General features: G+C 40.5%; 1 protein-coding gene across 5 annotated transcripts in view; it reads right to left on the bottom strand.

The window, feature by feature from the left end:
* Nucleotides 1-23,041, bottom strand: part of WDFY3 (WD repeat and FYVE domain containing 3) — a 130,559-nt gene extending 107,518 nt beyond the window's left edge. For 4 of the 5 annotated variants that reach the window (XM_081020605.1, XM_081020607.1, XM_081020606.1 and 1 more), the window contains exon 1: nt 4,279-4,296. The gene's annotated coding sequence lies outside the window, so the exon portion shown is untranslated. Of the gene's footprint in view, nt 1-4,278; nt 4,297-22,902 lie in introns of those variants that run through there. The other variant, XM_081020608.1, reaches the window with a different exon arrangement.
* Between the last annotated feature and the right edge of the window lie 391 nt (nt 23,042-23,432).

The raw sequence follows: 23,432 nt of genomic DNA, 5'->3' as shown, positions 1-23,432 counted from the left end.
CATCAATTGGATGAATGTAAAGCAATCATTGCCTGTATGTCCAAAAAACACAGCTCTAGAAATGCCTATCCTATTTCTGGAAGGGGGATGAGACTACAAAACTTTAGTCCTTAACGAGTTAAGCGCTCTGTATACACTAAACTGAGTGTTCCAGATTCACGACACCAAGCTTTACTGAGTTTGAGCTCACATAACTGTAGGTCTATCAAGCACATATCCCTACCTAACCCATTTATCTTGGTTGGCTGAAAGAAGGCTTACTTAATGTGCACGAACACACACAGATTACAGTTACTAGACAGAGGCCACCAATTAAAGACTGAGTAGCCCAGTTTATGTATACTGTTTCTATTTACAGCAACCTAGTCATTTGAAACTGTCTTCAAGTACTAGGTTATTGCAAGTGATTAATCATCACAAGCCAAGCTGAAAAAAACTATCCATTCTACCTTGGGAATCCCAGTGGGGTGGTGGTGGAAGGGACAAAATATTTGCTAGGACCTAATTCCTAGTTTGGAGTTAACAAGGGATAAGATACATTGTGGGGCATATGCTGTATATATCCTGGGTAAACCCAAAAAGTTCTGTCACAAAATTCTTCACCAATGAGTTCTATTTTGCACCACTGCTTACTTTGGTTGCCAATTTATTGTGCCTCCAGTATTTGTGTGAAAGGGCACCAAGCTATGTGGAACACTGAAACTCTCAAAAGAACTGGAAAAGCTATTAAGCCCTGCTCTGGCTTCTGGGACTACAAGGCATTTAGCCACATGCTTTCAAGCCTAAGTGGAAGATAAACGGTTGTTTACTTTAGAATGAAAGCCAAGATTCTTACGATGTTGAATTCTACAAAAGGAACACATATTCTGAGCTTTCACACATTTGTGATAGGCACACAGATCCCAAGTTACAGTTTGTTACTAAAGTGTCGCTCAATTCCTCTTACATAAAAGGAAACATGGAGGATATGCAATTTTCAACACCTCACTGTACCGTGACTGGATGTTACAACTGGACATCAATAAGAAACTGTCCAATAGAGCAAAGGGCATCCACAGAGTTCAGAGAAATGAAGTCAGAAGTTCAGGCACTTCGTTTTTTGCTTAGTTCAACCAGAATCTGTGTAATGGTGTATGAGTGTCCTTTTTGACATCCCTGTCCAAAAATATGGAGCTCACTGTATATCGAGATTTGAACTTGTCCCAGATAGAAACACGCTTCCCTAGAATCCCTGTATGCAAATCTCTCACAATATATACCCAAACACACAAAAGTTGTCACTGGAAAGGTTTAACACATATGGCAAGCAGTTAGTTCAGATAAAGTACCTCCAGGCTATATTAAATAATGCAGATACATGGGCAGGAATGTAGGAGATTAATATACATTCATCATGAATCATTACGATATATGATAATTTAGGGGTAAATAATACTGCTGCTTTCAAAACATTTGTTAAAAACAAAAACGGCTAGGAAACGACTAAACAGCACACACTGTATTTAGTTTAACAATAGCTATTATAGGACTACAGAATTGGTTTGTTACTTCCAAAGGGTGTTATTTAAGCAAGCAAGCAGATAATTATCCAAACATTCATCAGGAGACTTTCCCCAGCTTTTTTTGCCAGCATACAGAAATAACTCAGCCATTTCAAAACACATTAGTAATAAGATAACATGAAACAGACATATATTTCTTGGGTTTTAGAATAGTAATAGTAGAGGCAAATATTTATTCTCACTGCTGTCCCAAGTACTTCAGAAGTGTACCTTTAAGTGCCCCCATACTATGTAGAATGAGAACAGGGTCCACCTTTATGCCTCACATAACTATAAAAGATGGCCTTCAAATAAGCTTATTGAACTTTCCAGTGTTCTCTTCTTTAGACCAAATATGGAAACTGGAATCTCAAAAGATTTAGCAGTTTAACTGCATTTAGCAGATGTTGAATTTGAAAAACAGATGTCTAGAAACTAATCGTTCCAAAATGGTGTTGTAGGGATGGCTTAAAGAATGAAAAAAATATATATTATACCCAAGAATCCATAATTCACAGGTAGCACACAGCATGAAAACACAAACCATCAAAACTGTTTCGATAAAAGTGCCAAATGCTTCAAGTAAACAGATGTGCATGCCCAAAGTATTTCTTCCTTAAACATATAATTTCAGTAATTATATTGAACTGCAAAGGCCAAGCCAAAATCTATAGTTGTGATGCAAAGGACCCAGAGCAATGCTCATATGAAAAACTTACAAAGTTAGGCTATCATTTTTAAAAAAAATCCCACTCCATTTTACTACAGACATGGTCAGTGTGCATGATCTCCAATGTTACGTCAAACTAGACCCAATGCAATATATGGACTTAAGTTCATTTATTTCAATGGGTCTGCACTAAATATGGCTTTGTGGGATATCACCTTACATTTGGGAGAAAAACATACAAAAATTCTCATTTTCCTGATTAAGCAACTTCTGATAGAAGGCACTCAATGGCTGCAATACAGTGGTACCTCCAGTTGCGGACAGGATCCGTTCTGGAGCTCCAGTCGGATCCCAAGGTTTCCACAATCAGAGGCGCCTGTTCTGCGCATGCACGTGGCACGTAGAGCACTTCTTCGCATGCGCGAGTGGCGAAACCCAGAAAAATACTTCCGGGTTTGCCGCTTTTGCAACCCGAAATTTACATTACCCGAGGGTAACTTAAACCGAGGTTCTGTTGTAACTTTCTAAAATGCAAGATAATCCGCACTGGATTCTCTTCACAGGGAGTAAAGCTTCAATAATAATGATGGCTCTAGACCAGCATTCCCCAATCTACTGCCCTCCATATGTTTGGGACGGTAACCAATCTGCTTCAGTCAGCATGGTCAATGTTCAAGGATGACAGGAGTTGCAGTCCAAAACATCTGGGCAGAATCACTTTGAGGAAGGCAGCACTAGACAGCAAGAAAGCATCACATTTCACCAACAATTACCAGATACAAGGGATGGGCTCCCAATAGTGTTACTGCAATCTGGAGGGAAGATGTGTATCCGTTTCAACTGATGCATTACAACTATGTAACCTTCATTAAAAAACAAACTGAAACATCTGTGCTGTGTCTAGGATTCACAGAATTCTAAGCTACCAATTAGGATTTTAGGATGTACAACGGAACTGTCGCCAAGCAGCTTTCTAGATTCTATAAACAAGCTGGTCACAGTGGATCAAAAAATCTGGAAGAGATCCAGCAGTGATCCGACAGGATATTTCACATTTAACATTTCTACAAATTTAGCACACTTTATCCAGTTTGTGATAAACAAACACTAAGCCTGTGTAGCGTTAAATTCTGATTTGGTATTTAAAATATGCATTCCCTGTTATGTTTTCAACAATGAAGAGAGAGGATCAATACAAATCAGAAGTACCACCACCACTTGCACCAAGATATCTACTGCAGTAAACATCTGACCCATGTTTCTCCAGCTGTTTCTCACAAAAGATTACTTTCACAGAGAAACTGTGTGATTTATAAACAGCTCCACACAAAGCATTCATTCACAACAGGCATATTCTAGGAATCTAAAAGGAACGCTAAACAATCATAAGCTATTCACTTTATATAGCTTTTAAAAATATTTATTTTTTCTTAACAGTGTACAACTATATTAAAAAGATTGTTAAATCAAAATGCAAAGTAATTCACAGACCACTTGCAGCGGTGTATTTCTGAAGACAAGACTGCTGTACCACTTGTAAACAATGTAATGAATCACTGCTCCAAGTGTAAAACATTCAATTAAAAGGAATGAAACATGAGAACTAGAAATCTATCTATCAAGTTTTATTTTTAAATATTATTAGCATATACTCTGTATTAAATAGTTTGTTGAAACACCCCACCATGTTCATTTCCCCCATGACCCAATTTTCATTTCCCGGGCAAAAATGCAAAGCAGAAAAACCTTGGCAACATTTAACACCATTTTCATTGCAATAAAACAAAACATTACTCATGTTCAGCACAAGATCAAACAGAAGGAAGCATTTGTTGCAGGGATATTTTACGGCGTAAAATGATTGCTCTGTCATCAAAAGAAGCATGAAATCAGCTACGCGTTTTGCCTCCTACATAAATGTTTGACATCTTACCTGTGCTGTGTTTGTTTTGCACTGTCTAACAAATTCCAAAATGTTACACTGGCAACATGTTTGTCACAATTTCACACAATGATCACCTGACATTAAATTTTCCAAACCAAAAGGAGACAAAATAATTATCCCACCTGGTGCTTTTCAGGTTCTTTGCAGGCATCTTTAAGTTTTAAATCTTCTCGTTTTGAAAGAAAATAACAGCAGCTGCCTGTTTCTTGTTATTATCTACTACTGGTAGCCCCACATGCAGCAAAATACTTCAGGCAATCCAGGCGAAACTCAGAGCTTTGCACTGGAGTCTCCTGGAGCTCGCTGTACCAGTGTGCAAGCTGGCTTGACGACAGAGGCAAAGGGCTGCTGTTCTATCCAGCAGTACTGCAGGACTTGTTTGTCATAAGATGATGAACCCGTTCTGCTTCAGGCAAGGTCCCCCCTCCCTGCTTGTGTCAACTAACATATGCTGATTAATGTAGCCTTTAGAAAGAACAGGGGGGAACAAAGGGTGGGAGGAGAAAAGCCACTCAAATTCACATATAGGGCCATTTAGAAATGCCCGACTTATGCATTCTTCATGTGTCATTACAGTTTGTACTTCACTTGTGTCAAGAGTGTCTATGGCACTGTACCAACACAAGGAATAATGTGTTTTATTAGAATTTTACAGTCTAGAAAGAGGCGCAGGGAATCTCTGGCCCTGCAGACAGTGTCGGGCTACAAAAGCCATTGTACCAAAGCATTGGACACAGCCCGCAGCTAATGGGCTCTGGAGTCTAATAACATCTGGAGGGCTGTAGGTTTCCTACCCCTAGTCTAAACGATAGCTCTGGCATTATGGCAGAGGCAATGCTGGAAACTTCAGATGTATAAGCTAGGTGCCAAATGGCTGCTTAAACCAAGGTTACAGTCACCAAAACAGAATGTCTAGTTGCCATGTTTTGGCAAGGCAGCTCTAAAGTCTTGTTTTTCAAAGGATAGGCTGACTGTGATTGATTCTCAATTGAACATCTGGTTAGTTCAAATGACTCGAGCTTGGTTAAGAGCTTTGAGAACTCAAAGAAGAAAAGTCACTGATCCAGGGACAGTCCACATATATATTGGCCTATTCCGACCTCTTTTTCTTAATGGCGACTTCTCCTTCTCAAGCTGAACAGAAAAAGGATTTTGGTTCCATAAATTCATTCCAATTGTGTAGATAAAATGTAACTGAAAGAATTCTACAGCAGAGGGTATTTGTGTGAAAACAAACCAGATTCAATGATCCCTAGGCATGCACCTCCAAATGGTGCAGATGTCAGGCGCCATCTTGGTGCCTAGGCAACTAGACTTGGTCGCAAGTGGTCAAAAGCCTGGTGCAAAATGTGCCTGGTGCCTGGCTAATTTCAAACACTGCGGAGGTGCTGTGTTTGCAGAACCCAAAAGTTACCTATACATCTAGGATTCCTAACTTCCAAAATAACGCGATAAACAAGGGCTCATAGATCTTGCCCAGCAAGGACTTACATCAAGAGCACAAATTACACTTGTATTAGGTATTATTTCTTTTGAGCAGCCAAACAATTCCAGAATAAAGACAGGGCATTATTCATGCACTGAACTGTGCCAAAATTCAGCTCCCCACAAATGCATGTGTGCCACACTAAACACTGCCTCAGGTGCCATGACTAAAGAAACAAAGAGTGTAAATGTAATAAAATAAATAAAAAGCAGCCACATGCATACCGAGACAAATGAAATGCCAAATGATGACTAAAGACAGCAAGGGCATGAGCAATCTAGTGGCCCAATTCCCATTGCTCAACTGTGGTGAAGGGCCAGCAAGTGTTGCAATCCAAAATTTCACTTTCTGTATCAACAGCAAAATGAAGACTCATGTTTACCCACATACTGAAAGAGTGAGGGTCATGGTAATATGAAAAACAATGGAGCTACTTGCATAGAGGTATCTCTCCTAAAACTGCTATCACTGATGGCTCAATTAGCACAAGCATTTCTGGTTGCCAGATGGAACAATGCCCCCCCCCGAATGCTGTTCTAGGGGTTCTCTTGACTCTCCAGAGTGGATGGGATTTGTGTGGGTGGCACAGTGGGAGTCCTTCTGGATTCTGACAGTGTGCTGTGCTAGTTGTGCCACTGACTTTTATATCATTTCTTGAATTCTAGTTGCCAACCTCAAGAGAATGAAATCATTTCCTTCCCAGGATTTTATTGGGGGTGGGGGTACTTTCACTGGGTTAGGTACTACAAAAAAAAGGCTAGATTATTAGTAACCACAGTATTGTAAACAAAGAAAGTTGCTTCCAGAACTGTTGTCATCTTCAGAAAAATAAGGCTATATGAAGACTTAGCTTTGCTAGCACAAATGATGTATAATCAGTAACATATCAACAAGTAAACGTAAGACATTCATTACAAAGCACACTCTTTTCCAGACTAAAAAAAAGGGGGGGTTACATTAGGGGGCATGACAGAGATTGGCAAGTGCTCACTTTCTGGTGGTAGAGAAAGTCTATGAAACAGCATTTATGATGACACTATTTCCTGGTGCTCTGCTGCCATGAAATTTTGAATAAGATTAGTCAAGTCCACATAACTTTTCTTCTAAATTTTGTTGTTGTTGTTTGCCTTCTCTCAACTTATTTTTTTCACATTCCAACGTGGTTAGTATAATTTGCAGGGATAAAGTGCAGCAAAATGCTTTCTTCTCAAAAGTTAAGAGTCAAATTATTGAAAAGATGTATAATAAAACTTTAGAGACAACAACCGGCTCACAGGATATACCATACCACAGTAGCACTTATTAAAGTTACAATATTTGAAGCTGCAATAGGCTCACTCACTCTCCCCCCTCAGTAAAAAAAAAGTAATAAACTTAGACCAACATAAAAGTTACTGCTAATGTAGAACATTTGTGCAAAGTTAGAAAAAGCATTTAGAAGAATTCCAGGTGCATTCTATTGGGCCAACTGGAAAATATGTAGTTGCTCAGATATCTCACAATGAGACTTTCAGAGATGTTTCACACATTACTTGTTCCTGACAGATTAACTGGGTTACAGATGTCTTCCACTGACATTTAAACAAAGCAAAATAATTTAGAAAGAAAAATAGCTAAATTGAATTTTTAAAAAGGTACAATTCAGCATGGAGTTAAAAAAAAAATTATCCCAGCAATTTACTGAAATATCACCACTCCAATGTAAAGCTACCCCTTCAGTCAAAAAGTTAATTTAGCCTGAAATTAAGAGAAACATTTCTGTCATTACTTGGGCAAAAGAATGAAGAAGTTATCTCTCAAAATCAATGTGACGATGACTAATGAGGGATTTTAGGCACACAATGAAGCAATTTCCTATTTTTGTAATAACAAAATCTACAACTGCTATGGTGACTATTCAGAGTTATGACAGGGATTGCTAAATTCTAGGCATCCAGAAATACAAACTGCTGAAAAGGGCAGAAATAGCATGTGCATCACCAATTATACATGGTGTGGGTAGGACCCAGTCTCCTCCTCTTATTGCCTTAGTTCTTATTTTTCCTGTTCCAAGTGCATCTCCCCTTTCTTATACACATTTCTTCTTTGTGCTCATCACTTTCCTTTTCCCTTAAAAGCCTGCCAAGGATGAAGGATCTAATGGAAAACCGTTTCCCAGAGCACAACTCTAGGACCTCTTTCCATACTAGCAGCCAGCTATGGAAGATATGATGTAGTAGTAACAGCAACAAGAACAATGGGTATGATCATATGCAATTGCTCTCCATGACACTGAATAACCACAACAAGCAAATGCTCTTTGAGGAAGGCATCCCAAGCAAAGTACCGTACTTTTTGCTCTATAAGACTCAATAAAGTACCATATTTTTTGCTCTATAAGACTCACTTTTTCCCTCCTAAAAAGTAAGGGGAAATGTGTGTGCGTCTTATGGAACGAATGCAGGCTGCGCAGCTATCCCAGAAGCCAGAACAGCAAGAGGGATTGCTGCTTTCACTGCACAGCGATCCCTCTTGCTGTTTTGGCTTCTGAGATTCAGAATATTTTTTTTCTTGTTTTCCTCCTCCAAAAACTGGGTGCGTCTTGTGGTCTGGTGCGTCTTATAGAGCGAAAAATATGGGTACTTCCAGGATGGAAGGATGAGAAAGCATTAGCTAGAACAGGCTCTCTTGCCACTTAAAATCACAGGCACCCTTTGCTCCAAATTTGCATTAAAATTTACTATACTCCACGTTATGTCAAAAGTTCTTTCTACACCAGTTTTCCTTCAATCTTATTTAACAATCCTGATTCAATCAATCAATCAATCAATCAATCAATCAGTGAGCAGAAAATCTCAGGGCATCCTTGTTTATGTGATTCAGATAATGTGAGAATCTGTACCCAAATGGTGATAATTATTGAATTCTGAACAATGGGCTTTTGCATGGACGGCCTATATAAGACTCTATTTGATTTTTAATGCAACTCAGGAAGTTCCCAATTCAAATCACCCCAATGAAGATACTAGGTGGCCTTAACAGAAGCTTCATCTTCAGACTCATGCAAAGGCCTTTCGTGGCACCCAAATGGTCCGTTCCCACCACTGAAATTAGGGTCACCATGCAGTCTGCAAATCTGCCCCAAAAGGTTGGTAATCCCTGCCCTATGGGACTGTTATGTGGTTAACTGAAAGTATGAAGTGATTTCAAAGTCCAGAAAAGTGTAGGGTTAAATGATGTATAGTATTGTTATTAAAGGAAGCATAGTGACCAACTGCAAATTTAGGTTTCATGACACATTCCACCTCCACATAAGAGCAAGTGGAAGAATGAGAATATATCTGTAAAGTATTACACACTGGCAGTACTATGTAATTTATTAATGGCTCTACTGTTCTCATGCTGTGGGGTTGACAACACTGTCATCACGAAACCTGCCAATACAATACAAAAAGTACCATTAACCTTTTATTGAATTTAGCAAGTCACAGTAGGTGCAGCATTTCCATCTGGCACTGCCATTTCTAATTTGACAGCTTCTTTAAAAGCTTTCGGGGTCTGAACAGCAATGCAAGGCACTCTGGAGTAAGGGACATTTTCTAGAACAACACTGCAAGGCAAATGCTATTTCTGAGCAGGGGCTGCAACACAAACGCCCTGTCAAAGTAGGTAAGTGATGGTGAAGAATCAAATAGTAGTAAATAAGGTTTTGATTACTAATAATGCAAAAGACTGAAGTTAACAAGGAAGGGAATACTGCATGTTCATGAGCCTAAACTACCCACATGCACTACAATGTATTATGGACTACAGTAATGGTTCCATTTAGTTGATTCAAATCTCCTTCAGTCCTAAGACTCAGCTAGCTACACAGCTGCAAATAAAACGTTTCAAATGTGTTGTAGAGTGCAATATACAAATGTGACACTAGATGGTGACAGCGAGCTATGCGAAATTCAATGTATTTTTCAAAACAAAATTTAAAAAAACATTTTCGCAGTGTGTGTGTGTGTAGATTCCACCCAAGTTGCAGATGTAATTGTCAAAATGATTAAAAAAATTACCAAGAGTTTGATGAAGACAGAACACTGGCCACTTTTAGGGAACACAGCCATGGGCCCACACACATTCCTTAATAGTTGTATTATATAATCGGTCCAGATCAGTTACACATGTCAAAGAGTGAGGAATGCCTGATCAAAAATGAAGGGGAGCAGAAAGGAACGCCTGATCATCCACCATGTTTGGGAGACCTAACATTACAGAAAAGGGAATTTGCAACAGGCTGGGAGCATGCATCCCTATGGATGGCTCCCCATTTGCCATATTAAATAATAACACCCAATCTAAGATCATGACATACATATTTCTCTAGACAGTGGGGGGAGGGATACATGTAAATCAGAAACTAAACTACATGAGATAAAATCCCAACATACTGTGTAGAAATAAGCAGAATCTTCCCGTCTCTTAGAGACACTTAAAGTATGCTATTGTTTTTCTGCAATAACTGAATTCCAGAAATTGTACTGCATAGCCAGATTTGTTAACCATTCCCACTGTTGTGCTATTATCATTAACATAACAACAGAGGCATTGCTGCATGTCCTCCTGCTCTGAGAAGCATGGGCAGTAAAAATAGGGAACAGGACTTTTGTAGTTATAGCAGCCATATTTGGAACTCATTACACAGGAGACTGGCTTGACCCAGACTGCCTCCCAGGGGAAGTGGGATTTCATACTCTGCACCTTACGTAGTGACTCTTACCTTGGGATAAGGAATTTTTCTGTGTATTGTACAAATACATTCCCTCCCCCTTTATACTGTCATGTCCCTCAGTGTGCTAGATTTACTAATAAATAATAATAATAATAATTCTTAGATTAAGCGAAAATCCAGACAAAAAAAAGCTGTTGAGCTTTTTTCCCACCTGGATTTCTGCCTGGACACTGCTTCCAACAGCAGTATTCTGGGTATGTCCAGGAATTTCCAGACGTATGGCAACCCTATATTAGATTTATATCCTACCCCTCATCATAAGATCTGAGGGGGGTTCACAGGGCTTTAGCCCCAAGATTTGATTTCAGTTTTCTATCAGTGTGATTGTTGGGGGGATGGGATTCTCGGAATGCAAAGAATGATTGCAGAGGCCAAAGTGTATGTGCTCTTGAATTATATATTTAAGGTTTCCTTTATGCATATCGATCTGCTGCTTATGCACTGCTTTAGCCCCTTGGATTCAGAGTATAACAATAAACAATGCGACTCCCTGCTCCCCGTCCCTGCAGTGATAATCTAGCATTATACTACACTCTCTGACCAAACCATTCCAACCGGAATATTTCCTCGTGTTTGCTGGTTGCAGAACTTGACTTGCTGTAAGCCGACTTGAGCATGGCTTGAACTATGAAAAGGCGGCCTACGATGTACATATTTTTCGGCCATGTGCCTAAGGTCGCAATTTCAAAAGTAAATTACATATAAGCAGTGCTTTTTTTCCAGGGGGTACTCAAGAGTACACAGTACCAGCACCTCTCTCTTTTTGGTGAGAAAGTGTGACACTTACTGTAACAACTTCATGGTGAGTACTGGCACCTGTTTTTCTAGAAAAAAAGCACTGCGTATTATAAGTGGCAGGCCCACTGTACAATGATAAAGGAAAGGCAGGGACGTGCACACTCTCTCCCTCTGTTTTTGTGTGTCTGCCTCACAAGCATGCATGCACACACACAAACTCAGTTACAAACTCAGAAAGACTGAGAAATGGCACATGGAATGTGTTCAGTTAGTTATTTCTCATCATAAAGACATCAGGCAAAATTGAAGCTGGAAACTGCTTTTGTGAAATATACCGATTTTTCAAGTTTAAACAGTTTTCTTAATCTATTTCAAACTCTACCTCACAATTTACACCTAATTCACATCCTGTGTCAGTATAAACCTAAGAGTTTGGTATTGTAAGAAACAGTTGTGAAAACTTCTTTCCAGTGAGATAAGCAATTGCATATTCTACATCTGCTGATTAAAATGCAATAGTCCAGTAAACACTAGACTATAAAATTTTCCAAATCGCTCTGCTTGGTCCAATAAACAAGTATAACGACCCCATCTAAACACATACCTCTCTATACATTTGTTGACTGGCTGATTCACCATCCTTCACCAAATTTGATTTCAGGGTAGTTTACAAGATTATACAGATACAATCGTGTAAATACACAGTAAAAAAGAGTGAATAGTCAGTAACATTTTATATTGATTAATTTTTTTTTGAAAAGCATGGATATTATTATTATTATTATTATTATTATTATTATTTTGTTCCTACCTGGTGCCTAAAAGTAAACAATGTTTGCTCCAGGAATAGACACCATGGCTGAAAAGGCCTCCCTGGGAGGCAGAGAGTTAGTGGGGGTTTTTGTGGCTTGGTTGTTGATTTTGGGAGCAATATTCAAGTTGGTGACATCTCATCCTCCTCCTGCCTACACATGAAAGGTAATGTCCACAGCATGAGACACAAAGTTATTTAAATGTGGGTGCAATGTAAGGGGAAAGGGAAGCTAAGTTCAAATACCTGCCAGACATTACCCTTTATGCCCAAGGGCCTAGTCCTAAAGTCACATGCACTGAACATTTATGGGGAGGGATCACATCTGAAGAGGATCTGATTTCCTCTCATTATACTGATCTACTTTAGTAGGACATTCCCTAGTTTGGGGGGGGGGGATAAGTAACAAAAAGAGAACATAAAAATGGGGAGAGTGTAAAAAAAGGTAAAGGACCCCTGACAGTTAAGTCCAGTTGCAGACAACTCTGGGGTTGCGGCGCTCATCTCGCTTTACAGGCCGAGGGAGCCAGCATTTGTCCACAGTCAGTTTTTCCGGGTCATGTGGCCAGCAGGACTAAGCCGCTTCTGGCGCAACAGAACACCGAAACCAGAGCAGCGCACGGAAAGACCGTTTACCTTCCCGCCGGAATGGTACCTATTTATCTACTTGCACTTTCTGGCCTGCTTTCGAACTGCTAGGTTGGCAGGAGCTGGGACCGAGCAGCGGGAGCTCACCTCGTCACGGGGATTCGAACCGCCAACCTTCTGATCGGCAAGCCCAAGAGGCTCAGTAAGGAACCTAAATAAAGTTCTGTTATTTCCCAGAACTTTGTTAAACGTCCTTACACTCTACTTCATGTTTTTTTCTGAAATATCGTGTCAATTATTTCAAAAATTAAATCATTTTTCTGCCCCTGATATGCTGGTGCCCTAACCATGTGTTTAGTCTGCCTATTGGGTAATCCAGAACTACTGCCAACTGATAACTTACTGCACTACTACAAGTGATTATGTAAACTGGCCTCAGCAGAGAATGACAGCAATTTTAGGCAATAAGTAAATATATTTTGCAGATAACACAGGATAGTATTTTCACTTTCTCCCAGGAGAGAAAAGAGGAAGAAACCACTAGCAGCTTTCTTTTTTGGTAGCACTGAAGAGCAATTTCAATCTTGCTAATACAGTCAGCATCATCTAATTGCCTGCTCAATCTTACTTAATCAACCAGAGGACAGTTTCTTTCATATTTGTTTGAAGAAATTCAATATATCACACTTTATTGGGATTTCCTTCTGCTAATCAAGACAAAGCATTCTTATGAAGTTCCCAATTACCAAACAGAATCGATTTCAAAAGTCAGCTTCAGAAGAAACAAAAATACCTTAAACTAAATTAAAACCATGGACACCCCACTTTTACCAAAGGTAGCTAGAAGAAGAGTTGGCAACAGCAGTCCCAGTCTTCCACATGTGCATATTGTTGTTCCCCTCCCCAAGCATTCAAACAATTTATAGAAGCCATTAATCTTCTAGCTACCCACTAAAAAGGATTATACATAAAAATACACAAATACAGAATATTCATCTAAAGGATTATATATAAAAATACACAAATACAGAATATTCATCTATCTTACATCTCTAGCACCTTCCTTTTTAATGTATCCTAAAATAGAATTTCTGTTTAATCATCCAATGTCACCTTTCCCACTCATTTTCTTTCCTGCATATGCTTCCTTCATCTAAGGAGAACTATAAATCAGACACAACTGCAAATCCTTGAAGCAGTTTTCATTTACCATCACCTTCAGTTACAGACAAAGACAGAAATTATTCCTTCTATACCATTAACGAGTCTGTCTGCACCTCCAGCACCTGCCATCTATAAAGAAGCAAAACACATAAATTTGAATAAGGATTAAAAAGTGCCCATGGAATGTTTGTTTCAGGGGGGAAACCTCACATATTCATCCAGGGAAAAAAACCTCATAAAGTGTCGCGATAGAAATTACTCTTCAAGCAGAATTGCAAATTTCAGCTAGTCCATTACTTTTTTCTTACTATCATGTAACCCTGAAATTATATGTTAGGTTCTTATAGACTATAAGCATATATGCATATTCTGGAGTGATGACCCCCCACTACCAGGGCACAAGTTGTTTTTATTTGATCATATCAATTAGATACTCTTTTCTCTGAGTTATATTTAGTTTCCATAGTTTACACCAGAAACAGATGTTAAGTAGCATGCTAATACACAGGTCCCCCCGGATCATAAAAAGGTGTTACACTTTCCAGACTTCAGGTATGGAGGCTGATCGAAGGACAGCTTACATATTTTTGTTAGACCAGCAATTTCACAATTAAGTTTGTGGTTTTTAAATTTGTCAACAAGGCCTAAACTTTAGACTTTATCCGCTTGCCTCAGATCTTCAAACACTTTCTGAGAAAGCTAGTTCTGGACAAGGATCAGCCCTACATATTCTGCAGTGCAGGCAGATACAAAGAATTCGTTCAGCTTCTCTGTAGTATCCTATAGCACACCTATGTGACCCCTTGTCCTCCAAGGGAGTCTTAATGATATGCAGAACTGTACTCGCTCTGATAATTTATAGATTCTTTAAAAGCAGCACAAAAACTGCTCTGCTGACTCTCTTAAAAACTGAATTAGGTCACATACATACATAATTCTAAGCGTATTCCATCTTTCCACAGTTCCACAACAGGGCTTCCAGGACTCACAGCCAACTTGCAGAACATTTTTGGAATTTCCGTAATGAAGTAATGATTACTTAACACTGAAACACTGTACATGTAGATTCAATTCTCTCTTCTCTATACAACTTAAGGATGGTACAATGTAACTTTTTTAAATACTGAGGAAGTGAGCCGGAGGTACTAAGTAAGCTAAAAATTATAGAAGTCAAAAGGGTTCATACACTTGTTTTCTTTACATGCGTGAAAATGAATTATTGTAAAGATGCTTTCTTGCTAACCACTGGCCCTTCCCCCACTATTTTTTAAATTGGCCCCTCTTTTTATAGAGGTGTTCAATGGGGCATACTTTAAATATTCATAACTAATATATAGAGGGAATGCATATCAAGGACCATGCTGGTATTCTAAGTCCAAAGCAATGATCTTATCCTAAAAAGGTGCTCAACTCTGAAGACAGTTATAGCAAAGAGAACCCAAATACAAATTTATCCAGAAATCTGATTGAATGAACCAATCTGTAAACAGCTTCTTGTCCTGTTTCAAGAACTAAAAGAGCTTAAAGGAGCATAATGGTGTTCCTAGTCAATTTCCGTTTATTTATAAACTGAATTTTCCACAAATACATTGCGCTCAAAGCAATTCTCGGACAAAACCACAACAAATAAGAATACGCTACAACGTCTTCTTCTTTAGTGATCACTCGTAGCCGAGTAAGATTTTCTTCCATAAACACGGTTTTAACAATGAGTTCGTAAGCGACTGTGGCGGCCAATTCTGGATCCACACACCCTTCCACAGTGTAGACATTGGTTCCCGGGCGGGAGTTGATCATGGTGTGGATTTGCCAAGCATGCCTTCCTCTTAGCACGTTTCTCCCTTGCATTCTGAGTTCAAGTGTCTTCAAAGTCCATGACACCTATGGTAAAGGCTATTCTCCAACTGGAGCGCTCACAGGCCAGTGTTTCCCAGTTGTCAGTGTTTATACTACATTTTTTTAGATTTGCCTTGAGACAATCTTTAAACCTCTTTTGTTGACCACTAGCATTACGCTTTCCATTTTTAAGTTCAGAATAGAGTAGTTGCTTTGGAAGACAACCATCAGGCATCCACACAGCATGATCAGTCCAACAAAGTTGATGTTGAAGAATCATTGCTTCAACACAGGTGATCTTAGTTTCATCCATTACACTGATATTAGTTTGCCTGTCTTCCCAAGTGACATGTAAGATTTTTTGGCGCATATTAAAAGTTTAAGTGAGCAAGAACCATACCAACACATTAGTTAATATCCAATATCAATGCTACAATTATACCCATAGTAAGGAATTCATTCCATAGTTCATATTAAGAACTTAGCAAAAAGGCACCTTTCCTAGTAGCAGGAAAAAGAGGAAAACTTAACAGTAACAAAACTGAATTTCCTTTAGCTGCAGTATCTAAGTTTAAGTATACTGTATCACCGCACTGTACATAAAACAGCCAACATGTTCCAACTAATGCCACACTCAAATCCCCTTTCAGTGGGATTTGAACACTAGCTTCAAAATAATATACTACAAACCTTGCATCAATCCCTGTCCCAACCCTTGATATCCTGATTAGCATATGTGCCACATAAGAAAGTCTAAAAAACAAAACATGGGAGGGTCTAGTTGAAAAAATTAAGAGGGATATGAAGAATTGTTCTGGGACGCATTCAAAGAACTGTCTTCAAATTTGGCATCTGTTCACTCCATTCTAATTTTAATGCAGAGAGCTACAGGTGCAACTCTGGGGCCATGCATACCCCCTCCCACAGTCAATATAAATATGAATGAGAATTTGGACATAGCATAGAAGTGGTCCTATCTGAGCTCTCTCTCTCTGCCATAAAAAGGCAACACATATCTGTGTAGCTCTTGCCTATGTTGCTTCTCATTAAAGGTTATTTCTTCATTTTCAAATATCTGTAATGGCACCAGATTCAGAGGCAGCTAAAATAGTGATTATGACACTTCAGAGAACACTTCCTTAAAGTCGCCAGTCTCCATTAATAGGGAGCGGGGAAGGGGGGGGGAAGAAAGACTGAAGTTAGCATACTTTGGTAAAAGTATAGCTAGGGCAACCAAACACAGATTATTTCATAAACTGTGGTGTGGTTTTCCATTGTAAATTATTTGCTTAGAAATCACAATCTGGTCATGGAAATAAAGCAACAAACATCATGTGGCTCTGTGAGCAGTGCCAAGAACCCTAAAGAGCAGAGTTTAAACAAAATAGCCTTTATCACTGAACTAATCATTAGCAAATGCAGAAAGCTGCAACCAAATGCCTGCAGGTTCATCCAACAGCAGTGCACAGACACCTCTTGCTTGCATCATTTCTTTCCAGATTTCTTGTACAACCCAGTGGTGTCAATTTCACAATTATTCCTGAGACAGAAATGAGGAGGAGGGAGAAGGTGGATGCTAATTTAACAGAATGGAGAAAAGCAAGGGTCTTATGCCAAACTATTCATCTTCCTCTATCAATATGTGCAATTTCAATCTTTAAATGTAAACAGAAATTAGTCACATGCCCAACACTCACTGCCCCAAAAGAAGTGACATTTATAGCAGAAGATCTGAGAACAAACTGTCAGAAAGTCAGACGCAATTATATTCAAGTGTCAGAGGAAATTCTGTTTAAAGCAATGAAGTTCACAACTGTACAGGTAAAGACTGCAGTTCTGCAAAAATTTAGTGCTCTGAAGTTACAATCACGTGTGTGTGCATGGAATTAAGTAACACCGGCGCTAGCACCATCATGGCAGAAAAACATTGATCCAAGGTATGGAGTCTCACAGGTCCATATAAGGCATGCCCACCAAATCATTCACCACAAATTAAAACTGACATTAGTTTCTATTGCTTGCACTGTAAAGACAAAACACCAATCCAGCACTTGTCAGAGCCACCATAGCACAAAAACATGGATTCAGGTCACAGAACTTCATGCTCATGGATCCTCATGACTTTCACAAGGAATCCCTCTAAAACCACAGTCAAATCACAGTTCATATCTGTGTCCACAGATGCGTTCTGTGGTGTGGGGGGGGGATCCCAAGTAACAACCATAAAAATCAATGAAGATCCCTGTCTAAGGTGAGGTTTTCTTTACCACTGTAAACACTGTTCCAACGCTATCCACAGAAATCAATGCCAGCTTTATTCAGTTGGTGGCTTGGGGGACATGCCTTGTAAAAATCATGGGGAGGTATTAAGTATCACCCCCCCCCAAAAAAAAATAACCTTTCCATCAGCTTTTTGGCTTGCCAGACAGAACAATTTCTCTCTCCTTCCCTTCCCGCTGCACTATTCTGAGAGTTCCCCCCACCACCCCGAGCCAATTTCAGGGGGCACAAGGCCATGCAGAGAGAGGAAAGGGGGAGAAGCTTCATTGTGCAATCAAGAGTCCCTTTGCCGGGCTTTCAGTGACAGAGCTCATTAGATGAATCCCACCCAGGATGATTTGTTCTGTGCCATGACAGTGCTGACAAATGCTGGATCTGCAGGTTTTTTTTACAGGTCAGCCCATGAAGACGAATGTGGCCTGTTATTTGATGGGGGAAATCTGGGGAAAATCTCATATAAAAATTGTGCAAGTGCAAGGGGAACAATTCTGATCCACCTTTTATATTCTTCTTTTTCCATGCCCTGGAACAGCCATTTTCTAACTAAGATCCACAACACACACAATTCCACATGTGCCAACAGGAACAGGAAGTTTAGGGACTCCTAGTCTAATCTATCTAGAATGAAGCATGAAGAGAAAAAAATTTGTGGAGGTGGGAGTAATCACTTGCATTCAGTGTTAGAAACTGAGATATGAAAGCTAGGAGCTAAATGGCACCTTAAACCTAGGTTATGGGAGCAACAACAGAATGTCTAGGCGCACTTTTTTATAACAAGAATACAAAGCTGAAAATGAATGAACTGCAGCTAGAATATTATGTTCATTTTCACATGGTCTAGTCCTTCCCCCGCCCACCCCCCTAATACTCTTAGGAGGGTCTCTTCTCCAGTCTTCAGAGTAGCTGGAAGTGAGGAGGCAGAAAAGCCAATGAAATTCCCTGTCGCAAAATGTGCCTAGAACAATAGGAGTTTTGAACGCCGCTTGCATTACCATGTCAATATGTGCTGACAAATACTTCCAACTTTTCATAGAACAGGCACTAAGAACTACCTTTACATTATAAATATTTTTCTCTTGTTGTAATGGTGCAACCAAGTTGAGACGTGGGACTACATACACCCACAGGTGAATGCTGATTCCAATATAGCTACCACATGCCCCAAAGTGGGCTTTCGTATACTACAAGCTGCTACATCTATGTTACCCAGGCACTAACATACCTTGCTTGAAAAGATTCGCTTGACTTTGGTAAACAAAAGCAGACTGCTAGCACCACAGTATTAGAATGAGGTGAGGAGCCACACCGCAATGATACAATAACTTTTTGCATGCAGAAGGTTACAAATTCAGCTTCTAAAGATCTCTAGGGCTGCAAGATTAAAAGAATCCAAAGTAGCAGGGTTGGGAAAGACCTGTCTAAGGCAAGGAAAGCCAAAGGTCTGCCTTGGGGTAATGAACTGGGCACGTAAACCTCAGCTCTGATATTTCAAAAGTAAGTTGATGTTTTTATTCCAAATTATTGTAGGATACTACAATACAAGAATCAGAAAAAAAATCAAAATATTCATACACAGAAGTATTTGTCTGTTTACTTTCTAGTTCAATGTAGAGTTTAAATTATAGCCTCTTTTTATTTTTGATTATTTTCACATTAAGCCATAAACCATGAACAACTGTGAATAAGTAGTGCATATGGCCCAGTTGCTTCTGTTTTACTCCTCCCCTAGCATGAGAGCAACACCCATTAAACGTGGCTTACCATGCCACGTGAACTCGGATCATGGTTTGTTTCTCCTTAAGAAAACCACAATCATCAAGCCAAGAAACAAAGCACAATTCTGGGTTCAAATGACATGTCAAACCAAAGTCTGTGGTTTGTTGCTTCCCTTATGCTGTAGGAGGAACAAAGCAGGAGCAATCAAGTAGTGTGCTCTAGCATGCTGCTTGTCTATTGCTTAAAATGATGTGCAACGGTTACCAGCTTTTCCAGCATCACTTTGGAGGGCACTTGTTGTTTTTTTATAGCTTACTCTCTTGTTCCTGAATGCTGGGATAGTTCCACCAATTTCATTTACATGCACCCATGCCTATTTTACTCATATGTACTCTCAGTAGAACAAGCAAACCCAACCTGCGGCCCTCCAGATGTTTTGGCCTACAGCTCCCATGATCCCTAGCTAACAGGACCAGTGGTTAGGGATGATGGGAATTGTAGTCCAAAACATCTGGAGAGCCAAAGGTTGGGGATGCCTGCAGTAGAATGTCACAACAGCTTCTCCTCACATATTCATGAAAAAATAGATATCTGTATTTTTGTGACAGTAAACACCGAACATAAATGATTCTTCCTACGCTGAAGCATTTAACATTGTTGGTTAACCACCATATGTGGAACAACCCAATCCTTAAGTAGGAAGCTGCTATAGCTACAGAACATAAGAATTTCAAAACTTCCCTTGGTAATCATTTGCCACCCTAAATATAAACTTCATGCACATTTCCTGATATTTAACCAAGCCTTTCCTCTTTCAACACCATCAAGCATAGTCAATAATGTTTCGGTGGGAAATAGTAATTTTTCATGCACCGAGCTTAGGAATATTGTCAATATATCTGCAGAAGAAGATCTATAGAGTAGATAAGCAACTTTAATTTAAGGCACATATTTTTGAGTGAGGGAAACTATCATGCACAACAACATGATTAGTAAAATCCTATGTCTGAAAGTAGTTGAGAAATAAGCATGGAGAATGTCAATTTTCAATAAATTAGCACATATGCCAGAAACCTATATCCAAAGACTGTATTATGAGCTGTATTATGGAAGACCATTCAAAAATAGTTTCTCCTTTTTATTCATGCACCGAATTTTGGAAACTGCTGACTTGCTTATCACAGCCTCCAGTTCTAACAGTCAAGGATAGCAGATGCATTTCTTATCGCTACATGAGCAGCTGAAGTTCTGAAACAATTATTTGTAAGAGTGAACTCTGTTGTATTTATCTCAGAGGCATGGTGAGCATGGGAGTAATGTACGACTGCTCTCTTTTCTTTCTAATACCAGTTATTAGCAGAGGCATGGAGGAGGGGAGTCCATCAGTCTATATACTATATACAAAAAAAATTAAAATGGAACTAAGCCACGCAGGCTTTTAAACAGAATCCTGCACTCGGGTCACTGCAGTCTACATAGGACCATGAAACATTTCAGCTAGCTTATGAAACACATACTGCAAAACAAACTTGCATGAATCTTCTATGGATACACTTAACACACACAAACAAGTACACAATACAATTCCTAAATTCCCTCTGACCTCACTTTTTACAATATGCTATTCCAGTCATGTATATATGTATATATGCAACTCAGAATAACACTTTGTGCATCTGATGAAGTAGACTGCAGTCCATGAAAGCTTGTGCCATAATATATCTGTTAAGTCTTTAGGGTGCCCAAGACTCTTTTGTTATATTTATGTCAATAGTAAAAAAAGAGAGAGAGCTGTAAACCAGGCTAAAAGAGGGGAAGGAACTCCTGAAATCTTCGGAAAGATCTCTATCAGCAATAACTGCTTCAAGATTGACAGGTTTAAAGATTAAAGATTCTCTACTATAACTAGCAGAGTCATTTATCCTAACGTAACTCAACATTTGAGGAGGGGGGTCCATTACAGTTCCTAATGACTAGCCAGTCTTTCCTTGCCCCCTCAGCTACACACAAATATTCCTTCATCCTCCTGAACCAACATTAAGAGCCTTTCAGACAAATACATCTTTTATCATTTCCTACAGACCTGTCACATAAAGCACTTTCTAAAAACAAAAACAAACCACCCCTAATGGACAGGGATGGGATGCCTTTTGTTCTTTTCCCTTCATCCTACCGCAGGGCACAGAAGGTTGGGAGAGATTTAAAAGTGAGGTGGGGGGAGCCCTGTATTTCCTGTTTCTGTTCCGTTCTGCTTGCCCATCTTTTTCCCCCATCTCCCTTCCCAGCAGCTAAAAGGAACAAAACCCATTAACAAAGGTAAAGACAGCACACTGGGGTGTTGGGGGGGGGAGAGAGAAACAGAGGGATTTATTAATTTTTTTTAAGGCAATCACTGCAGGGCCAGGAAGAGGACAAGCTGCCAGCGTTTCCGTGGGCCCTTCTGTCCCTCTCCCAGAAAGCAGAAGCAGCTTCCAGAGACAAGGGGGTGGGGTGGGGTAGTGGGTGTTGCAACCTGCCCGCATAGGTTAAAGTGAAGGCAAGTAATAATAATAATAATAATTTATTATTTATACTCTGCCCATCTGGCTGGTCTTCCCCAGCCACTCTGGGCGGCTTCCAAAAAAAATATATTAAAATACTGTAATACATCAAACATTAAAAGCTTCTCTAAACAAGGCTGCCTTCAGATGTCTTCTAAAAGTCTGGTAGTTGTTGCGGTTCATTTATTTACCTCTCACACACAAAACACCGTTTGCTGGAGAAAACAAGGCCCACAATCCCATGCAGATCCCAAAACCTGGAGCAAAAGGGGGGGGGGGACACAAAAAATCTGGGGTGAAGGAGGGGGAAGATAAGAGAAAACCACCAACCCAGAACGAAGCAAACCATTGGAAAGAAAAAAATAATCAGGAAGTCTGGGATCTCGTCGCCAGGAAGAAAAAAAGAGATTTCTGCTGCTCCTGAATATTGCAGCCTAGGATAAACATGCACAGATAAAAAAAAACGAGCTAAAGCAATGCGGGTAACTGTCCGCCACCCCCCCATCCCCCTTTCAAATCGAGGCGCAGGGAAAGAGGGTGGTGGGTGCGGGGAAAGCGACCTATAGCCAAAAGCCAGCAAGGAGGGGGGAAAGCAAACGGCTCCTGCTGCAGCATCCCTGGCCGGGGAGGCGGAGGAGAGCTCGGAGCCGCCGTTGCGGCCTAGGAAGCGAGGCGGGAGGGGGAGAGAAGGGAAGGAAGAGGGAGGGAGGGAAGCCGGGGGAGGGGAGAGAGACACCCCCTAAGTGTCCTCGGGAGCCGAAGGGTGACAGAAAATGGGGGTGGGAAAGGGGGGAGCTGAGGTTAATGCCCAGAGCTCCGTTTGCTCACCGGGGTGGTCGCTGCGCGGTTGCTGAGAGAGGTTGGAGACGCGTCCGGGATCCGCCCCACCGGCGAGGGCTTTGGAAAAGAGGGCTTGCAGTTTTTTTGAAAAAGGGTGAAATGATGATGATAATAATAATAACAGCAACGACGAGGCTCTGAAGGAAGGAGGGAGGGGCGGCCGTCCGCCTCCTCCTCCTCCTCCTTTCCTTCTCTCTCTCCCTTTATTCCTACGGCGAGGCTGCAGCCCAGGCGGGGAGAGGAGGGGAGGTGGGCTTCAAGGCAGCGCCGCCCGCCGTCCCCTCAGCCGGCAGCTCCCAGCGCCGCTTCCCGCTTCCCCCATCAATCAAGGCCCGGCCTGGGCCGAGCGGGCAATCCCGGGAAACGAGGAGGAGGAGGAGGAGGCGCTGCTTTCTCCGCTGCTGCTGCTGCTGCTCTGCTCCCAGCTGCTCCCGCAGCGGCTGGTGGCCATTTTAATTCGCCTGCTCCGGCCTCCTTTCCTCTGGGTGCCGCCGCCGCCGCCCGACGCGGTTCCCTCT

Source organism: Podarcis pityusensis, assembly GCF_964106645.2.
Source record: "Podarcis pityusensis genome assembly, chromosome: 9".
NCBI lineage: Eukaryota > Metazoa > Chordata > Lepidosauria > Squamata > Lacertidae > Podarcis > Podarcis pityusensis.
This window is presented reverse-complemented; position numbering and strand designations above follow the sequence as displayed.